This window comes from Vipera berus (assembly GCF_964194415.1).
Source record: "Vipera berus genome assembly, chromosome: W".
NCBI classification, from domain to species: domain Eukaryota; kingdom Metazoa; phylum Chordata; class Lepidosauria; order Squamata; family Viperidae; genus Vipera; species Vipera berus.
Window position 1 is genome coordinate 55,930,740 of NC_138210.1, and position 19,572 is coordinate 55,950,311.

Below are 19,572 nucleotides of genomic sequence, written 5' to 3' on the forward strand. Positions count from 1 at the left end.
CTCATGGTACAGGACTCACAAGGCCATAACCCTAGCCGGATATGGCGTGTCTGCCCAACCCCATCAAAATAAGCATGGGTAACCCTAGCAGATAAGGTGTGATATAAGGTGATAGCCCTATTTCCAGATGGTGCTTGCCAAACCTAATCCCATCAACAAACATGTGGCGGTCAAGCTTCTGTGTACTTGATTACATTAGCCCTAGACTAATTCCATGGACGTGCAAATCCAAAAGAAACACAGAGACCTGTGTTTTTGGGAAACAAAACCCTGCTTTTGGGGGGGTGATAATTAAAAAAAGCTTTTTATTTCTAATCATTCTAGCCTAATGATGCTTTTAATTTTTGTGGAGTTTTAAAAATCAATACCTCAAAAGCTGGGGGTGGGGGGGAAAAAGGATCACCTAAAAGGCTTCCAGGGTTTGCATTTAAACCAGGCAATTTTAAAAACATTTTCCCTGAATGTAGGGGGAAAAAACCACAGGCCTTTTAAAGCCCACAGCTGGTTTTTTACCTTTGTAAAAATCTAAAGACTTATATTTTGGCATTTGCAACTCCCTCGAATTCATATGTACGCGTAACCGTTCATAGCAGAGATTTAATAAAATTTATTCTAACCTTACAGCAAAAGCGAAGCGTTTCTGACTGGCCAGAACAGATTGATGTATTAGGTATGTGTATTGTGGGCATGTCTGGACATGACCTGTAAGCTCGTGCTATAGAGCATGCGCGTGGCCACAGACAACTCGGAAACTTTAAAGCGTAGATCTATTTTAACAGCGTCATGGGAACTTGTGAAGGAAATAATAAAAAGGGTGTAGAACCTGCTGCATCTTGGTTGGCGACACAATCTCTTTGGAAAGATTTCCATAAGATGAGCTGTGATGTTCGTGATGAAACCCCGGACTACTCCTGGTCTACCTTGTCTGAATGTCGCTTGCCCTGTTGTAACGTGCGGGAGATGGCGTGTCGTGAAGATGAGGCCATACCGCGTAAGTAAAAACCTGTTATGTGTTCAAATGTGTAAAGCGCAATAACCCCACCGTTAACAATGTGATTGCTAATGGCTAAATACATTTTCCAGGTTCTGTTCCGGGGTATAGCTATAATGCCGGCGCCTCCTTAATAACAAACGTCTCAAGTGATGAAGAGGATGCAGAGGTCGATCTAGGTAAATGAATTGTCTTTTTACTATGCATGCTGCCATTAATATTATATAATAAAAGGAGAGTTAAAGAGGGTTTTACTAATGGATTATTTTTGCATTTTTAAACAGGTGGGTACCCCGGATATTACCTAGCCCCGTCTCTGTCTGATTGTCCATGCTGTCTACAGATTGATCTCAAAAGAGATACTCCAAATGACTGCTATATAGAATGTGATTGTGGCGCATCGAATTGTATATGTACAATGCCTACAGAGAATGAAGATACTGATGATACAGATGACCCCGGTAATGATAGTAATGATGAAGGATATTATTCTGTAAATGAACGTGATGATAATTGCGTCTAAATTACAAATAAAAGGTTTGTGCTAAACCGCAGTGTGTTTATTGTAAGGTTTGAACGGTGCAGAATGAAGTGTGAAAATGTACTAAAGGAACTGTATTATACGCCGGAAGGTCCAGGTAGCTATGGTGGAGTAAAACCCCTATTTGAGGCTGGGAGGAAACGCTTTAAAAACTTAACCTTGAGGCAAGTCAAGACATGGCTTTCCGGTCAAGAAGCTTATACCCTGCATAAGCCTGCAAGAATAAAATTCTCCAGGAACGCTACAATAGTTTCCTGCATAGATTGCCAATGGCAGGCTGACCTTGTGGATTTATCAGGATTTGCCTCTGAAAACAGCGGCACAAAATTTATTTTAACGGTAATCGATGTACTTTCCAAATATGCTTGGGCAGTCTGTTTAACCGATAAGTCTGGACGAGGGGTTGCCGGTGCTTTCCAAAGTATATTCCAATCAGGAAGGGCGCCCAGAAAGCTGCAGTCAGATGCCGGGAAAGAGTTTTTAAACAAGCCTGTAAAGAAGCTTTTTGAACGCTATGGCATACATCACAGAGTTTAATAGAACTCTGAAAAACAAGCTGTGGAGATTTTTCACAGCTAAAAATACGCACAGGTATGTGGATGTATTACCAGCCCTCATGCGGAGTTACAATAGCGCTTACCATCGCAGTATCCGGACAGCCCCCAACATGGTGAAACACTCTAATGAAAAAGATGTGTGGATGCGTCTATATGGGAATATTTTAAAATCGGACAGAAAGGCAGAAAACTTTAATGTGGGGGATCACGTTAGGATATCCAGGCTAAAGGGGAAGTTTGAAAAGGGGTATCAGCAAACCTTTACAGATGAAATATTTATCGTCAGAGAAAGGGTTAGGCGGAGAGAAAGGGATGTATATAGATTAATGGATTATGCAGAAGAGCCGGTACAAGGGTCTTTTTACCCAGAAGAGCTGCAAAAAATTCCTAGTGATCAAGAACGCGTCTACAGAATTGAAAAAATATTACGGAAAAGAGGGAGGGGTAAACAAAGAGAATTCCTGGTTAAATGGCAGGGGTGGCCAGAAAAGTTCAACAGTTGGATTAAGGAGTCTGAAGTACAACATCTTTGATATGGAGGAGTTTTACATCACCCTACCCAGCAATGCATCAGCAGCAATTTTCCCCCAAAACAAAAATTCTAATTTTACCATACAATTAGCGAGAGCGGTACATAATTCCTGAGCCCAGCCATTAATTTCATCCCTTTATGGAAAAAAGGGGTTCAAAATTCAATCCTGCCCAATGCAGGGGAGGTAAAGAGGGTGCTGAAGTAGCTTCCCATTCCCTTCGGGTGTGGCTTATTCATTTTTGAAGTTGTAGCATTAAAGACAGGGACGCGGTGGCTCAGTGGGTTAGGATGCTGAGCTTGTCGATCAGAAGGTCGGCAGTTTGGCGGGTTGAATCCTGAGTGCCGCGTAACAGAGTGAGCGCCTGTTATTCGTCCCAGCTTCTGCCAACCTAGCAGTTTGAAAGCACGTAAAAAATGCAAGTAGAAAAATAGGGACCGCTACGGTGGGAAGGTAACAGCATTCTGTGCGCCTTTGGCGTCTAGTCATACCGGCCACATGACCACGGAGACGTCCTCGGACAAGCGCTGGCTCTTCGGCTTTGAAACGGAGATGAGCACCGGCCCCTAGAGTTGGAAACAACTAGCACGCATGTGCGGGGGAACCTTTACCTCTTACCTTTAGTATTAAAGAGGGAAAAAAAACCTTTGTAGGTAAAAGTGTGGCACCTGGGCCGTGACTTCTCCCAACCCTCCCTTCTTCCCTCACATCCAGGTGGCCTCTTCCGAAACGACGGTCCCTCGGCGGTCCCGCATGAGCGCCCAGGAACAGCTGGACAGGATGCAGCGGCACCAGGAGGCCAAACGGAAATCTGAGGCTGCCCAGCCCACTCCCCTGGGCCACTGGCGAGACACTCTCAAGCATGGGTCTAGCCGGGTGGGTGTGAAGCCTTGTGGGGAGGGGGAGGAGGGGGAGCGTAAGAGAACGGCAGGGGTCTTGGGTGGACGCTTTAGTGAAACACCCTGACGCTAAGTGGGAGAGAGGCTCTGTGGCCCAGAGAGGTGCCAAAATACATTGGGCAGTTGGGCGGGAGAAAGATAAGATTTCTAGACTCTCTTTCTGGTGGTGGAAACCAGCCAATTGGGTTTGTTAAGAGGAAGCTGGCCAAAGGATCAGATAAAGACAGCTGGGTCTTCGGAGCCAGGAGTGAAAGGGGCTGCTTCACGCTTGGGCAGGGTGGGGGGGGGGCTGAGAAAAGGAAAGGTTCCCACCAAGAGGTGTTACGATTTTGCACACGTATCCAGCGAAACCGAAGGCTTTGTCTTCCAGGCTTTGTAAATCGAAAGCAGAAGGAAAGGATGGGGTGCTTAATCTGTAGCTTTAGACAGTAAACGAGGGGTGGCTTTTGTCAAGAGCTTGGGCCTAGATCTGTGTGTTGCTCACGCCACGTTCCCCTCCCATCGTTTAATCTCTCCTTCAGCCCCTCCCCAATGCCCCCCCTGAGTCATCACCCAAGGAGGGAGTGCAAATTGGGGAAGTCAAGCCTCCTCGGTGCCCCCCAACCCCTGAGTGGGAGCGACAGCGAGTAATCCAGCTCTCCCATGCGCTGGCAACAGAGGCTTCGCAGCGGGGAAAACTCCTCACAGGTACTAGGATAGGCCGCTGCATTTCTTTATTTGTCCCAAGCATGTATGTCCTGCCTTTTGATCCTCCCCCCCTTCCCCCCCCCCCCGAATAGGTCCATGTTAGGGTGGTGATGCACCTAAGTGGGTAAAATGCTGACTCAGATCCCTGATAGGCAAGGCACAGGGGTAGGCAACCTTGGCTCTTTTATGACTCATGGACTTCAACTCCCAGAATTCCTGAGCCAGCTGGCTCAGGAATTCTGGGAGTTGAAGTCCACAAGTCATAAAAGAGCCAAGGTTGCCTACCCCTGGGCAAGGGTATCGTCCCTGGAGGTTACATTTTGGTTTGGGTTTTTTTTTTGCAAAACCTGATCCAAAATGTACAACTCACAGCCTCCTTAATTCTGCATCGCCTCTTGGGTTGTCTCGTTCTGCCTTTTATTTCCCTGAAAGCAAATGCCTTGTTTAAGTAGTAGAGGTAGTCCTCGACTTACGACCACATTTGAGCCCAACATTTCTGTTGCTAAGCGAAAGATTTGTTAAGTGAGCTTTGCCCCATTTTACGACCTTTCTTGCCACAGTTGCTAAGTGAATCACTGGAGTTATTTAACATGGTTAAGTGAATCTGGTTTCCCGATTGACTTGGTTTATAAAAAGGTCACAAAAGGGCGATCGCGTGACCCCAGACCACTGCAGCCGTCATAAATATGAATCCGTTGCCAGGCGTTTGAATTTGGATCACGTGGCCGTGGGGATGCTGCAACGGTCGTAAGTGTGAAAAATGGTCACAAGTCACCTTTTTCGTTGTAACTTTGAACAGCCACTAAATGAGTAGTTGTAAGTCAAGGACCACCTGTATACAAATATTCTACAGCCTCTGGACACTGGTATGCCTCATTCACACGTCTTCCAAGGCGTTGTCAGAACATCATCTTTGTCTTAGATACAGCCCAAGAGCCCTAAGCTTCACATGATTTTCCTTTGTGTTTTGTATGGATATAATCTCATATTTTTTTCTTTTCCTGCCAGTCCCTTCCCAACAGGTGCAGATAGTCCTCAGTTAACAACGGTAATTGAGACTGGGAATTCCATCACTAAGTGATGAGAGTTGTAAAAGCATGACATCATGTGATTTATGACAGCAGTTCCAACTGCAGTCATTAGGTGAACCCTGTAATTGTTAGGTGTGATGTCACCTCATCCCCATTGATAACCTCCCATTGGCTTCCCCCATTGACTATGTCAGTGAAGATCACAAATGCCCCTCACATGGGACGCTGCAACCATAAGAATTGCATGCCAGTTCCCAAACGTTTGGATCATGCTCATAACCCATGTTATCTCAGCACAATTTGAGGACCACCCGGAAAGGCCTTCATAATTTGAATGCTGGCTGAATGAATGGTTGCTAACTGTGGGCTATTTATTTATACACCAAACTTCTTAACCATCCATCTCCTTTATAGACGGGCTCTATGTATAAAGACTAAAGACTCTTGTGTACCTGGACTTTTTCCGTGGTCAGTGTGTTTTCCTATCCAAAATCCTGTACACAATACTGACTTTGTTAGCTGCAGAGGCCGTAATAAAACTGTTTCACTTCTGTGTTCTTGACCAAAAAAGCCACGGCTCCCTTGAGTCAGCTTTTGGTGATGACTTGGACAGATCTGTGATGTTCTCCTGGCAACGATAACAGAAGTAATTCATCGCTGCCTTCTTGGGAAAGTGCTTTTTTCAGCTATCCAGTCTGGCCTGTAGCCCTTTCAATACACAGATTGTCCTCAACATACAACAGTTCACTTAATGATCGTTTGACGTTACAACGGCAGTTGCAGGAACTGAGTATGGCCAGCCTAGAGAAAAGAAGAACTGGGGGGGGGGGGGAAAGAACATGACAGCAGAGTTCCAGTATTTGAGGGACTGCCACAAAGTAAAGGGGGGGTCAACTTATTTTCCAAACCACCAGGAGGCAAAACAAGAAGCAACGGATGGAAACTAATCAAGGAGAGAAGCAACCTGGAACTAAGGAGAAACTTCCTAACAGTGAGAACAATTAGCCAGTGCAACAGCTTGCCTTCCAAAGCTGTAGGTCAGGGGTATCAAACTGCCGGCCCACGGGCTGGATGCTTCATCCGGAAGCCACGCCCACCCCATTGCCGGCAATGGCAAAACCGTCCCGATATGTTGCGTGATGTCACGTGACATCACGGGTTTGACATGTCTGCTCTAGGTGCTTCATCACTGATGATTTTTAACTGGACAGCCATCTATCTGAAATAGGGTTTCCTGCTTGAGCAGGGGGTTGGACTAGAAGACCTCTAAGGTCCCTTCCAGCTTTTGAAAAAAGTGACTTAGTATCATTTTTCACACTTATGACCCCATTGCAGCATTCCCCACGGTCATGTGATTTATATTCGGATGCTTGACAACTGACTGAGATTTATGATGGTTTGCAGTGTCCCGGGGTCACGGGATCCCCTTTTGCGACCGTCTGATAAGCGAAGTCAATGGGGAAAACCAGATTCATTTAACAACCCGTGTTACAAAACTAAGAACTGCAGTGATTCACTTAACAACTGGGGCAAGAAAGTTCATAAAATGGGGCAAAAACTCACTTCACAAATATCTCACTTAGCAACATAAAGTTTAGAGTCAATTGTGGTTGTATGTTGAGGAGTATCTGTAGTTTTAAGTACTCTCTAGGATGCCACATGGGGCCTTCATTAGTGGGTTCCCCACATAATAGGTTGGTCCCCGTGCTTTACAAACAGAAGCCAGTAGCCTACTTTCAGCATGCCTAGGTATGAAGAGTTGAATATATGCCAGTGACTTAACACTCTGTTTAAGCCACGGAGTCCTGTACAGGTAGCCCTTGACTTAAACAACCAGAAGTGGGATTAGAATTTCCATTGCCAAGCATCTTAAGTGAGTCATGAGTCATGCCTGACTTATGTAAGTACATACAAACTTTTAATGGATCTTATCAGTAGTTTTGATCAGTGACGTCATCAAAGTAAACAAAGCCACGTGCTGATTACGTCACCAGGCCATGCCCATAAATGGAAGTGACGTTCGCACCCCTCCTCCCCGGAAGTGACGTGCATAATCCACACCCCACCCCTCATGGTACAGGACTCACAAGGCCATAACCCTAGCCGGATATGACGTGTCTGCCCAACCCCATCAAAATAAGCATGGGTAACCCTAGCAGATAAGGTGTGATATAAGGTGATAGCCCTATTTCCAGATGGTGCTTGCCAAACCTAATCCCATCAACAAACATGTGGCGGTCAAGCTTCTGTGTACTTGATTACATTAGCCCTAGACTAATTCCATGGACGTGCAAATCCAAAAGAAACACAGAGACCTGTGTTTTTGGGAAACAAAACCCTGCTTTTGGGGGGGTGATAATTAAAAAAAGCTTTTTATTTCTAATCATTCTAGCCTAATGATGCTTTTAATTTTTGTGGAGTTTTAAAAATCAATACCTCAAAAGCTGGGGGTGGGGGGGAAAAAGGATCACCTAAAAGGCTTCCAGGGTTTGCATTTAAACCAGGCAATTTTAAAAACATTTTCCCTGAATGTAGGGGGGAAAAAACCACAGGCCTTTTAAAGCCCACAGCTGGTTTTTTACCTTTGTAAAAATCTAAAGACTTATATTTTGGCATTTGCAACTCCCTCGAATTCATATGTACGCGTAACCGTTCATAGCAGAGATTTAATAAAATTTATTCTAACCTTACAGCAAAAAGCGAAGCGTTTCTGACTGGCCAGAACAGATTGCTGTATTAGGTATGTGTATTGTGGGCATGTCTGGACATGTCATTCCCCGTGATTCTGGACAGGCACAAGGCTCAAGGACGTGCCATAGCATGCGTGAGGATGTTGTACAGGCAGGTCTGAACAGCTAGCAAATTAATTCCAGCAGTCTTTTGAAGATGGCAAATATTGATGGTGATTTGTTTGATGTAAATTTGACCCCCAAACCTCCCAAGCGTAGACGTAGAATAAGAAAAGGACCTGACCTACGTGGCGTCGTGGAAGACAACAAATTTATAAAGCCTTGTTGTTGCAGATTCTGCAAAACATCAAATGGTAAGTAAATATAAAAATTAAGAAAACAGTATTTTTGATTAGTTGAAACAGCTAGACTAATTCTACCTTATTTCCTGTTTTAGAAACGGTGGAATCTCAAAATGCCAGCATGCATCAGATTCTGAAAGCATGTATCATTAAAGTATTACACCATTGTTTAATGGGGTGCCTACAATCAGATGAAGACCATACGGATGGAACTAGTGAAACAGAGCTTATCAAAGTAAACAAAGCCACGTGCTGATTATGTCACCAGGCCATGCCCATAAATGGAAGTGACGTTCGCACCCCTCCTCCCCGGAAGTGACGTGCATAATCCACACCCCACCCCTCATGGTACAGGACTCACAAGGCCATAACCCTAGCCGGATATGGCGTGTCTGCCCAACCCCATCAAAATAAGCATGGGTAACCCTAGCAGATAAGGTGTGATATAAGGTGATAGCCCTATTTCCAGATGGTGCTTGCCAAACCTAATCCCATCAACAAACATGTGGCGGTCAAGCTTCTGTGTACTTGATTACATTAGCCCTAGACTAATTCCATGGACGTGCAAATCCAAAAGAAACACAGAGACCTGTGTTTTTGGGAAACAAAACCCTGCTTTTGGGGGGGTGATAATTAAAAAAAGCTTTTTATTTCTAATCATTCTAGCCTAATGATGCTTTTAATTTTTGTGGAGTTTTAAAAATCAATACCTCAAAAGCTGGGGGTGGGGGGGAAAAAGGATCACCTAAAAGGCTTCCAGGGTTTGCATTTAAACCAGGCAATTTTAAAAACATTTTCCCTGAATGTAGGGGGAAAAAACCACAGGCCTTTTAAAGCCCACAGCTGGTTTTTTACCTTTGTAAAAATCTAAAGACTTATATTTTGGCATTTGCAACTCCCTCGAATTCATATGTACGCGTAACCGTTCATAGCAGAGATTTAATAAAATTTATTCTAACCTTACAGCAAAAGCGAAGCGTTTCTGACTGGCCAGAACAGATTGCTGTATTAGGTATGTGTATTGTGGGCATGTCTGGACATGACCTGTAAGCTCGTGCTATAGAGCATGCGCGTGGCCACAGACAACTCGGAAACTTTAAAGCGTAGATCTATTTTAACAGCGTCATGGGAACTTGTGAAGGAAATAATAAAAAGGGTGTAGAACCTGCTGCATCTTGGTTGGCGACACAATCTCTTTGGAAAGATTTCCATAAGATGAGCTGTGATGTTCGTGATGAAACCCCGGACTACTCCTGGTCTACCTTGTCTGAATGTCGCTTGCCCTGTTGTAACGTGCGGGAGATGGCGTGTCGTGAAGATGAGGCCATACCGCGTAAGTAAAAACCTGTTATGTGTTCAAATGTGTAAAGCGCAATAACCCCACCGTTAACAATGTGATTGCTAATGGCTAAATACATTTTCCAGGTTCTGTTCCGGGGTATAGCTATAATGCCGGCGCCTCCTTAATAACAAACGTCTCAAGTGATGAAGAGGATGCAGAGGTCGATCTAGGTAAATGAATTGTCTTTTTACTATGCATGCTGCCATTAATATTATATAATAAAAGGAGAGTTAAAGAGGGTTTTACTAATGGATTATTTTTGCATTTTTAAACAGGTGGGTACCCCGGATATTACCTAGCCCCGTCTCTGTCTGATTGTCCATGCTGTCTACAGATTGATCTCAAAAGAGATACTCCAAATGACTGCTATATAGAATGTGATTGTGGCGCATCGAATTGTATATGTACAATGCCTACAGAGAATGAAGATACTGATGATACAGATGACCCCGGTAATGATAGTAATGATGAAGGATATTATTCTGTAAATGAACGTGATGATAATTGCGTCTAAATTACAAATAAAAGGTTTGTGCTAAACCGCAGTGTGTTTATTGTAAGGTTTGAACGGTGCAGAATGAAGTGTGAAAATGTACTAAAGGAACTGTATTATACGCCGGAAGGTCCAGGTAGCTATGGTGGAGTAAAACCCCTATTTGAGGCTGGGAGGAAACGCTTTAAAAACTTAACCTTGAGGCAAGTCAAGACATGGCTTTCCGGTCAAGAAGCTTATACCCTGCATAAGCCTGCAAGAATAAAATTCTCCAGGAACGCTACAATAGTTTCCTGCATAGATTGCCAATGGCAGGCTGACCTTGTGGATTTATCAGGATTTGCCTCTGAAAACAGCGGCACAAAATTTATTTTAACGGTAATCGATGTACTTTCCAAATATGCTTGGGCAGTCTGTTTAACCGATAAGTCTGGACGAGGGGTTGCCGGTGCTTTCCAAAGTATATTCCAATCAGGAAGGGCGCCCAGAAAGCTGCAGTCAGATGCCGGGAAAGAGTTTTTAAACAAGCCTGTAAAGAAGCTTTTTGAACGCTATGGCATACATCACTTTGTCACACATAGTGAAACTAAAGCAGCGGTTATAGAGAGGTTTAATAGAACTCTGAAAAACAAGCTGTGGAGATTTTTCACAGCTAAAAATACGCACAGGTATGTGGATGTATTACCAGCCCTCATGCGGAGTTACAATAGCGCTTACCATCGCAGTATCCGGACAGCCCCCAACATGGTGAAACACTCTAATGAAAAAGATGTGTGGATGCGTCTATATGGGAATATTTTAAAATCGGACAGAAAGGCAGAAAACTTTAATGTGGGGGATCACGTTAGGATATCCAGGCTAAAGGGGAAGTTTGAAAAGGGGTATCAGCAAACCTTTACAGATGAAACATTTATCGTCAAAGAAAGGGTTAGGCGGAGAGAAAGGGATGTATATAGATTAATGGATTATGCAGAAGAGCCGGTACAAGGGTCTTTTTACCCAGAAGAGCTGCAAAAAATTCCTAGTGATCAAGAACGCGTCTACAGAATTGAAAAAATATTACGGAAAAGAGGGAGGGGTAAACAAAGAGAATTCCTGGTTAAATGGCAGGGGTGGCCAGAAAAGTTCAACAGTTGGATTAAGGAGTCTGAAGTACAACATCTTTGATATGGAGGAGTTTTACATCACCCTACCCAGCAATGCATCAGCAGCAATTTTCCCCCAAAACAAAAATTCTAATTTTACCATACAATTAGCGAGAGCGCTGGATCTTCCAGGAGCGTGGGAAGTAGCGCTAGCAGAGATACAGTATCCGCATAGTTGGTACACATTAACTTCACCTGGATATTTTGAAATTGCTAACGAGAGAAAGAGATGGCATTTTTCTTTGAGAAGCGGGTACTATAACAGCATCCGTCACCTGTTAGAAAATATGAACAAGCTTATATCAAACGCCAAGGATGGACCTAAGACAACCCTACATTATGATTCGGTGGGACGAAAAATTAATCTTAAAGGAGACGAACTTCATAGTGTTAATAGTTTCTTGTAATTAATTCTGCTGAGTTCTTCACCCCTTTTGACCAGTCCACCCTCATATCAAGAAAAAAATATAATACAACTTTCATGTGATTTGTAAAACACCTTTTATTATAAATTTCATAGCGTTAACAGTTTCTTGTAATCTATTTCTGTTACATTCTGACATATGATCCTCTTCAGAGACAATGGCAATTTGGCTTCAATCTTTGACATTAATGACAGCGGATAATGCATAAGAGCTATACGATATATAAATTTCTTGAGCTCCCCAAGGGAATCCCTGGTGAAATATAAGTTATTCACTTTGTCAGAAATACTGACGATGACCCAGAGAACATGAGGCATAGAAAGTCTAAAGCATAAGCTGCTAATAAGCTCTGTTTCACTAGTTCCATCCGTATGGTCTTCATCTGATTGTAGGCACCCCATTAAACAATGGTGTAATATTTTAATGATACATGCTTTCAGAATCTGATGCATGCTGGCATTTTGAGATTCCACCGTTTCTAAAACAGGAAATAAGGTAGAATTAGTCTAGCTGTTTCAACTAATCAAAAATACTGTTTTCTTAATTTTTATATTTACTTACCATTTGATGTTTTGCAGAATCTGCAACAACAAGGCTTTATAAATTTGTTGTCTTCCACGACGCCACGTAGGTCAGGTCCTTTTCTTATTCTACGTCTACGCTTGGGAGGTTTGGGGGTCAAATTTACATCAAACAAATCACCATCAATATTTGCCATCTTCAAAAGACTGCTGGAATTAATTTGCTAGCTGTTCAGACCTGCCTGTACAACATCCTCACGCATGCTATGGCACGTCCTTGAGCCTTGTGCCTGTCCAGAATCACGGGGAATGACATGTCCAGACATGCCCACAATACACATACCTAATACAGCAATCTGTTCTGGCCAGTCAGAAACGCTTCGCTTTTGCTGTAAGGTTAGAATAAATTTTATTAAATCTCTGCTATGAACGGTTACGCGTACATATGAATTCGAGGGAGTTGCAAATGCCAAAATATAAGTCTTTAGATTTTTACAAAGGTAAAAAACCAGCTGTGGGCTTTAAAAGGCCTGTGGTTTTTTCCCCCTACATTCAGGGAAAATGTTTTTAAAATTGCCTGGTTTAAATGCAAACCCTGGAAGCCTTTTAGGTGATCCTTTTTCCCCCCCACCCCCAGCTTTTGAGGTATTGATTTTTAAAACTCCACAAAAATTAAAAGCATCATTAGGCTAGAATGATTAGAAATAAAAAGCTTTTTTTAATTATCACCCCCCCAAAAGCAGGGTTTTGTTTCCCAAAAACACAGGTCTCTGTGTTTCTTTTGGATTTGCACGTCCATGGAATTAGTCTAGGGCTAATGTAATCAAGTACACAGAAGCTTGACCGCCACATGTTTGTTGATGGGATTAGGTTTGGCAAGCACCATCTGGAAATAGGGCTATCACCTTATATCACACCTTATCTGCTAGGGTTACCCATGCTTATTTTGATGGGGTTGGGCAGACACGTCATATCCGGCTAGGGTTATGGCCTTGTGAGTCCTGTACCATGAGGGGTGGGGTGTGGATTATGCACGTCACTTCCGGGGAGGAGGGGTGCGAACGTCACTTCCATTTATGGGCATGGCCTGGTGACGTAATCAGCACGTGGCTTTGTTTACTTTGATGACGTCACTGATCAAAACTACTGATAAGATCCATTAAAAGTTTGTAAGAACTTATGTTTGTATGTATAAGTATGTTTGTATGTACTTATGTTTGTATGTATAAGTACATACAAACTTTTAATGGATCTTATCAGTAGTTTTGATCAGTGACGTCATCAAAGTAAACAAAGCCACGTGCTGATTACGTCACCAGGCCATGCCCATAAATGGAAGTGACGTTCGCACCCCTCCTCCCCGGAAGTGACGTGCATAATCCACACCCCACCCCTCATGGTACAGGACTCACAAGGCCATAACCCTAGCCGGATATGACGTGTCTGCCCAACCTCATCAAAATAAGCATGGGTAATCCTAGCAGATAAGGTGTGATATAAGGTGATAGCCCTATTTCCAGATGGTGCTTGCCAAACCTAATCCCATCAACAAACATGTGGCGGTCAAGCTTCTGTGTACTTGATTACATTAGCCCTAGACTAATTCCATGGACGTGCAAATCCAAAAGAAACACAGAGACCTGTGTTTTTGGGAAACAAAACCCTGCTTTTGGGGGGGTGATAATTAAAAAAAGCTTTTTATTTCTAATCATTCTAGCCTAATGATGCTTTTAATTTTTGTGGAGTTTTAAAAATCAATACCTCAAAAGCTGGGGGTGGGGGGGAAAAAGGATCACCTAAAAGGCTTCCAGGGTTTGCATTTAAACCAGGCAATTTTAAAAACATTTTCCCTGAATGTAGGGGGAAAAAACCACAGGCCTTTTAAAGCCCACAGCTGGTTTTTTACCTTTGTAAAAATCTAAAGACTTATATTTTGGCATTTGCAACTCCCTCGAATTCATATGTACGCGTAACCGTTCATAGCAGAGATTTAATAAAATTTATTCTAACCTTACAGCAAAAGCGAAGCGTTTCTGACTGGCCAGAACAGATTGCTGTATTAGGTATGTGTATTGTGGGCATGTCTGGACATGTCATTCCCCGTGATTCTGGACAGGCACAAGGCTCAAGGACGTGCCATAGCATGCGTGAGGATGTTGTACAGGCAGGTCTGAACAGCTAGCAAATTAATTCCAGCAGTCTTTTGAAGATGGCAAATATTGATGGTGATTTGTTTGATGTAAATTTGACCCCCAAACCTCCCAAGCGTAGACGTAGAATAAGAAAAGGACCTGACCTACGTGGCGTCGTGGAAGACAACAAATTTATAAAGCCTTGTTGTTGCAGATTCTGCAAAACATCAAATGGTAAGTAAATATAAAAATTAAGAAAACAGTATTTTTGATTAGTTGAAACAGCTAGACTAATTCTACCTTATTTCCTGTTTTAGAAACGGTGGAATCTCAAAATGCCAGCATGCATCAGATTCTGAAAGCATGTATCATTAAAATATTACACCATTGTTTAATGGGGTGCCTACAATCAGATGAAGACCATACGGATGGAACTAGTGAAACAGAGCTTATTAGCAGCTTATGCTTTAGACTTTCTATGCCTCATGTTCTCTGGGTCATCGTCAGTATTTCTGACAAAGTGAATAACTTATATTTCACCAGGGATTCCCTTGGGGAGCTCAAGAAATTTATATATCGTATAGCTCTTATGCATTATCCGCTGTCATTAATGTCAAAGATTGAAGCCAAATTGCCATTGTCTCTGAAGAGGATCATATGTCAGAATGTAACAGAAATAGATTACAAGAAACTGTTAACGCTATGAAATTTATAATAAAAGGTGTTTTACAAATCACATGAAAGTTGTATTATATTTTTTTCTTGATATGAGGGTGGACTGGTCAAAAGGGGTGAAGAACTCAGCAGAATTAATTACAAGAAACTATTAACACTATGAAGTTCGTCTCCTTTAAGATTAATTTTTCGTCCCACCGAATCATAATGTAGGGTTGTCTTAGGTCCATCCTTGGCGTTTGATATAAGCTTGTTCATATTTTCTAACAGGTGACGGATGCTGTTATAGTACCCGCTTCTCAAAGAAAAATGCCATCTCTTTCTCTCGTTAGCAATTTCAAAATATCCAGGTGAAGTTAATGTGTACCAACTATGCGGATACTGTATCTCTGCTAGCGCTACTTCCCACGCTCCTGGAAGATCCAGCGCTCTCGCTAATTGTATGGTAAAATTAGAATTTTTGTTTTGGGGGAAAATTGCTGCTGATGCATTGCTGGGTAGGGTGATGTAAAACTCCTCCATATCAAAGATGTTGTACTTCAGACTCCTTAATCCAACTGTTGAACTTTTCTGGCCACCCCTGCCATTTAACCAGGAATTCTCTTTGTTTACCCCTCCCTCTTTTCCGTAATATTTTTTCAATTCTGTAGACGCGTTCTTGATCACTAGGAATTTTTTGCAGCTCTTCTGGGTAAAAAGACCCTTGTACCGGCTCTTCTGCATAATCCATTAATCTATATACATCCCTTTCTCTCCGCCTAACCCTTTCTTTGACGATAAATGTTTCATCTGTAAAGGTTTGCTGATACCCCTTTTCAAACTTCCCCTTTAGCCTGGATATCCTAACGTGATCCCCCACATTAAAGTTTTCTGCCTTTCTGTCCGATTTTAAAATATTCCCATATAGACGCATCCACACATCTTTTTCATTAGAGTGTTTCACCATGTTGGGGGCTGTCCGGATACTGCGATGGTAAGCGCTATTGTAACTCCGCATGAGGGCTGGTAATACATCCACATACCTGTGCGTATTTTTAGCTGTGAAAAATCTCCACAGCTTGTTTTTCAGAGTTCTATTAAACCTCTCTATAACCGCTGCTTTAGTTTCACTATGTGTGACAAAGTGATGTATGCCATAGCGTTCAAAAAGCTTCTTTACAGGCTTGTTTAAAAACTCTTTCCCGGCATCTGACTGCAGCTTTCTGGGCGCCCTTCCTGATTGGAATATACTTTGGAAAGCACCGGCAACCCCTCGTCCAGACTTATCGGTTAAACAGACTGCCCAAGCATATTTGGAAAGTACATCGATTACCGTTAAAATAAATTTTGTGCCGCTGTTTTCAGAGGCAAATCCTGATAAATCCACAAGGTCAGCCTGCCATTGGCAATCTATGCAGGAAACTATTGTAGCGTTCCTGGAGAATTTTATTCTTGCAGGCTTATGCAGGGTATAAGCTTCTTGACCGGAAAGCCATGTCTTGACTTGCCTCAAGGTTAAGTTTTTAAAGCGTTTCCTCCCAGCCTCAAATAGGGGTTTTACTCCACCATAGCTACCTGGACCTTCCGGCGTATAATACAGTTCCTTTAGTACATTTTCACACTTCATTCTGCACCGTTCAAACCTTACAATAAACACACTGCGGTTTAGCACAAACCTTTTATTTGTAATTTAGACGCAATTATCATCACGTTCATTTACAGAATAATATCCTTCATCATTACTATCATTACCGGGGTCATCTGTATCATCAGTATCTTCATTCTCTGTAGGCATTGTACATATACAATTCGATGCGCCACAATCACATTCTATATAGCAGTCATTTGGAGTATCTCTTTTGAGATCAATCTGTAGACAGCATGGACAATCAGACAGAGACGGGGCTAGGTAATATCCGGGGTACCCACCTGTTTAAAAATGCAAAAATAATCCATTAGTAAAACCCTCTTTAACTCTCCTTTTATTATATAATATTAATGGCAGCATGCATAGTAAAAAGACAATTCATTTACCTAGATCGACCTCTGCATCCTCTTCATCACTTGAGACGTTTGTTATTAAGGAGGCGCCGGCATTATAGCTATACCCCGGAACAGAACCTGGAAAATGTATTTAGCCATTAGCAATCACATTGTTAACGGTGGGGTTATTGCGCTTTACACATTTGAACACATAACAGGTTTTTACTTACGCGGTATGGCCTCATCTTCACGACACGCCATCTCCCGCACGTTACAACAGGGCAAGCGACATTCAGACAAGGTAGACCAGGAGTAGTCCGGGGTTTCATCACGAACATCACAGCTCATCTTATGGAAATCTTTCCAAAGAGATTGTGTCGCCAACCAAGATGCAGCAGGTTCTACACCCTTTTTATTATTTCCTTCACAAGTTCCCATGACGCTGTTAAAATAGATCTACGCTTTAAAGTTTCCGAGTTGTCTGTGGCCACGCGCATGCTCTATAGCACGAGCTTACAGGTCATGTCCAGACATGCCCACAATACACATACCTAATACAGCAATCTGTTCTGGCCAGTCAGAAACGCTTCGCTTTTGCTGTAAGGTTAGAATAAATTTTATTAAATCTCTGCTATGAACGGTTACGCGTACATATGAATTCGAGGGAGTTGCAAATGCCAAAATATAAGTCTTTAGATTTTTACAAAGGTAAAAAACCAGCTGTGGGCTTTAAAAGGCCTGTGGTTTTTTCCCCCTACATTCAGGGAAAATGTTTTTAAAATTGCCTGGTTTAAATGCAAACCCTGGAAGCCTTTTAGGTGATCCTTTTTCCCCCCCACCCCCAGCTTTTGAGGTATTGATTTTTAAAACTCCACAAAAATTAAAAGCATCATTAGGCTAGAATGATTAGAAATAAAAAGCTTTTTTTAATTATCACCCCCCCAAAAGCAGGGTTTTGTTTCCCAAAAACACAGGTCTCTGTGTTTCTTTTGGATTTGCACGTCCATGGAATTAGTCTAGGGCTAATGTAATCAAGTACACAGAAGCTTGACCGCCACATGTTTGTTGATGGGATTAGGTTTGGCAAGCACCATCTGGAAATAGGGCTATCACCTTATATCACACCTTATCTGCTAGGGTTACCCATGCTTATTTTGATGGGGTTGGGTAGACACGTCATATCCGGCTAGGGTTATGGCCTTGTGAGTCCTGTACCATGAGGGGTGGGGTGTGGATTATGCACGTCACTTCCGGGGAGGAGGGGTGCGAACGTCACTTCCATTTATGGGCATGGCCTGGTGACGTAATCAGCACGTGGCTTTGTTTACTTTGATAAGCTCTGTTTCACTAGTTCCATCCGTATGGTCTTCATCTGATTGTAGGCACCCCATTAAACAATGGTGTAATACTTTAATGATACATGCTTTCAGAATCTGATGCATGCTGGCATTTTGAGATTCCACCGTTTCTAAAACAGGAAATAAGGTAGAATTAGTCTAGCTGTTTCAACTAATCAAAAATACTGTTTTCTTAATTTTTATATTTACTTACCATTTGATGTTTTGCAGAATCTGCAACAACAAGGCTTTATAAATTTGTTGTCTTCCACGACGCCACGTAGGTCAGGTCCTTTTCTTATTCTACGTCTACGCTTGGGAGGTTTGGGGGTCAAATTTACATCAAACAAATCACCATCAATATTTGCCATCTTCAAAAGACTGCTGGAATTAATTTGCTAGCTGTTCAGACCTGCCTGTACAACATCCTCACGCATGCTATGACACGTCCTTGAGCCTTGTGCCTGTCCAGAATCACGGGGAATGACATGTCCAGACATGCCCACAATACACATACCTAATACATCAATCTGTTCTGGCCATTCAGAAACGCTTCGCTTTTGCTGTAAGGTTAGAATAAATTTTATTAAATCTCTGCTATGAACGGTTACGCGTACATATGAATTCGAGGGAGTTGCAAATGCCAAAATATAAGTCTTTAGATTTTTACAAAGGTAAAAAACCAGCTGTGTTTCTGTGTTTCTTTTGGATTTGCACGTCCATGGAATTAGTCTAGGGCTAATGTAATCAAGTACACAGAAGCTTGACCGCCACATGTTTGTTGATGGGATTAGGTTTGGCAAGCACCATCTGGAAATAGGGCTATCACCTTATATCACACCTTATCTGCTAGGGTTACCCATGCTTATTTTGATGGGGTTGGGCAGACACGTCATATCCGGCTAGGGTTATGGCCTTGTGAGTCCTGTACCATGAGGGGTGGGGTGTGGATTATGCACGTCACTTCCGGGGAGGAGGGGTGCGAACGTCACTTCCATTTATGGGCATGGCCTGGTGACGTAATCAGCACGTGGCTTTGTTTACTTTGATGACGTCACTGATCAAAACTACTGATAAGATCCATTAAAAGTTTGTATGTACTTATACTACTTGTGTGTGTGTGCCTGTCAGAGAGACAGGATGTTGATTCAGTCTGTTTCCTGGACGGAAAGGGCTTTCTGACACCACAGGCAGAATTGGTTCTGCTAGTGAAGCCTTTCTCAACCTTGGCAAATTTTAGCTGTGTGGACTTCAACTCCCAGAATTCTCCAGC

The 19,572-nt window shown here is 42.6% G+C and overlaps 3 long non-coding RNA genes and 1 pseudogene across 4 annotated transcripts in view; 2 read left to right on the plus strand and 2 right to left on the minus strand.

Annotated features, from left to right (window-relative positions):
- LOC308676572 (L-fucose dehydrogenase-like) overlaps positions 1-19,572 on the minus strand; it is a 40,834-nt pseudogene that overhangs the window by 20,499 nt on the left and 763 nt on the right. The window lies entirely within an intron of this gene.
- LOC308676574 lies at positions 108-1,556 on the plus strand. The gene is made up of 3 exons (XR_014028323.1): positions 108-991; positions 1,084-1,170; positions 1,276-1,556. It is a non-coding gene; the product is annotated as an uncharacterized lncRNA (long non-coding RNA).
- Positions 9,239-10,165, plus strand: LOC308676575. Its single transcript, XR_014028324.1, has 3 exons — positions 9,239-9,600; positions 9,693-9,779; positions 9,885-10,165. It is a non-coding gene; the product is annotated as an uncharacterized lncRNA (long non-coding RNA).
- On the minus strand, positions 16,628-17,554 carry LOC308676573. The gene is made up of 3 exons (XR_014028322.1): positions 17,193-17,554; positions 17,014-17,100; positions 16,628-16,908 (listed from the first exon to the last, which is right to left on the minus strand). It is a non-coding gene; the product is annotated as an uncharacterized lncRNA (long non-coding RNA).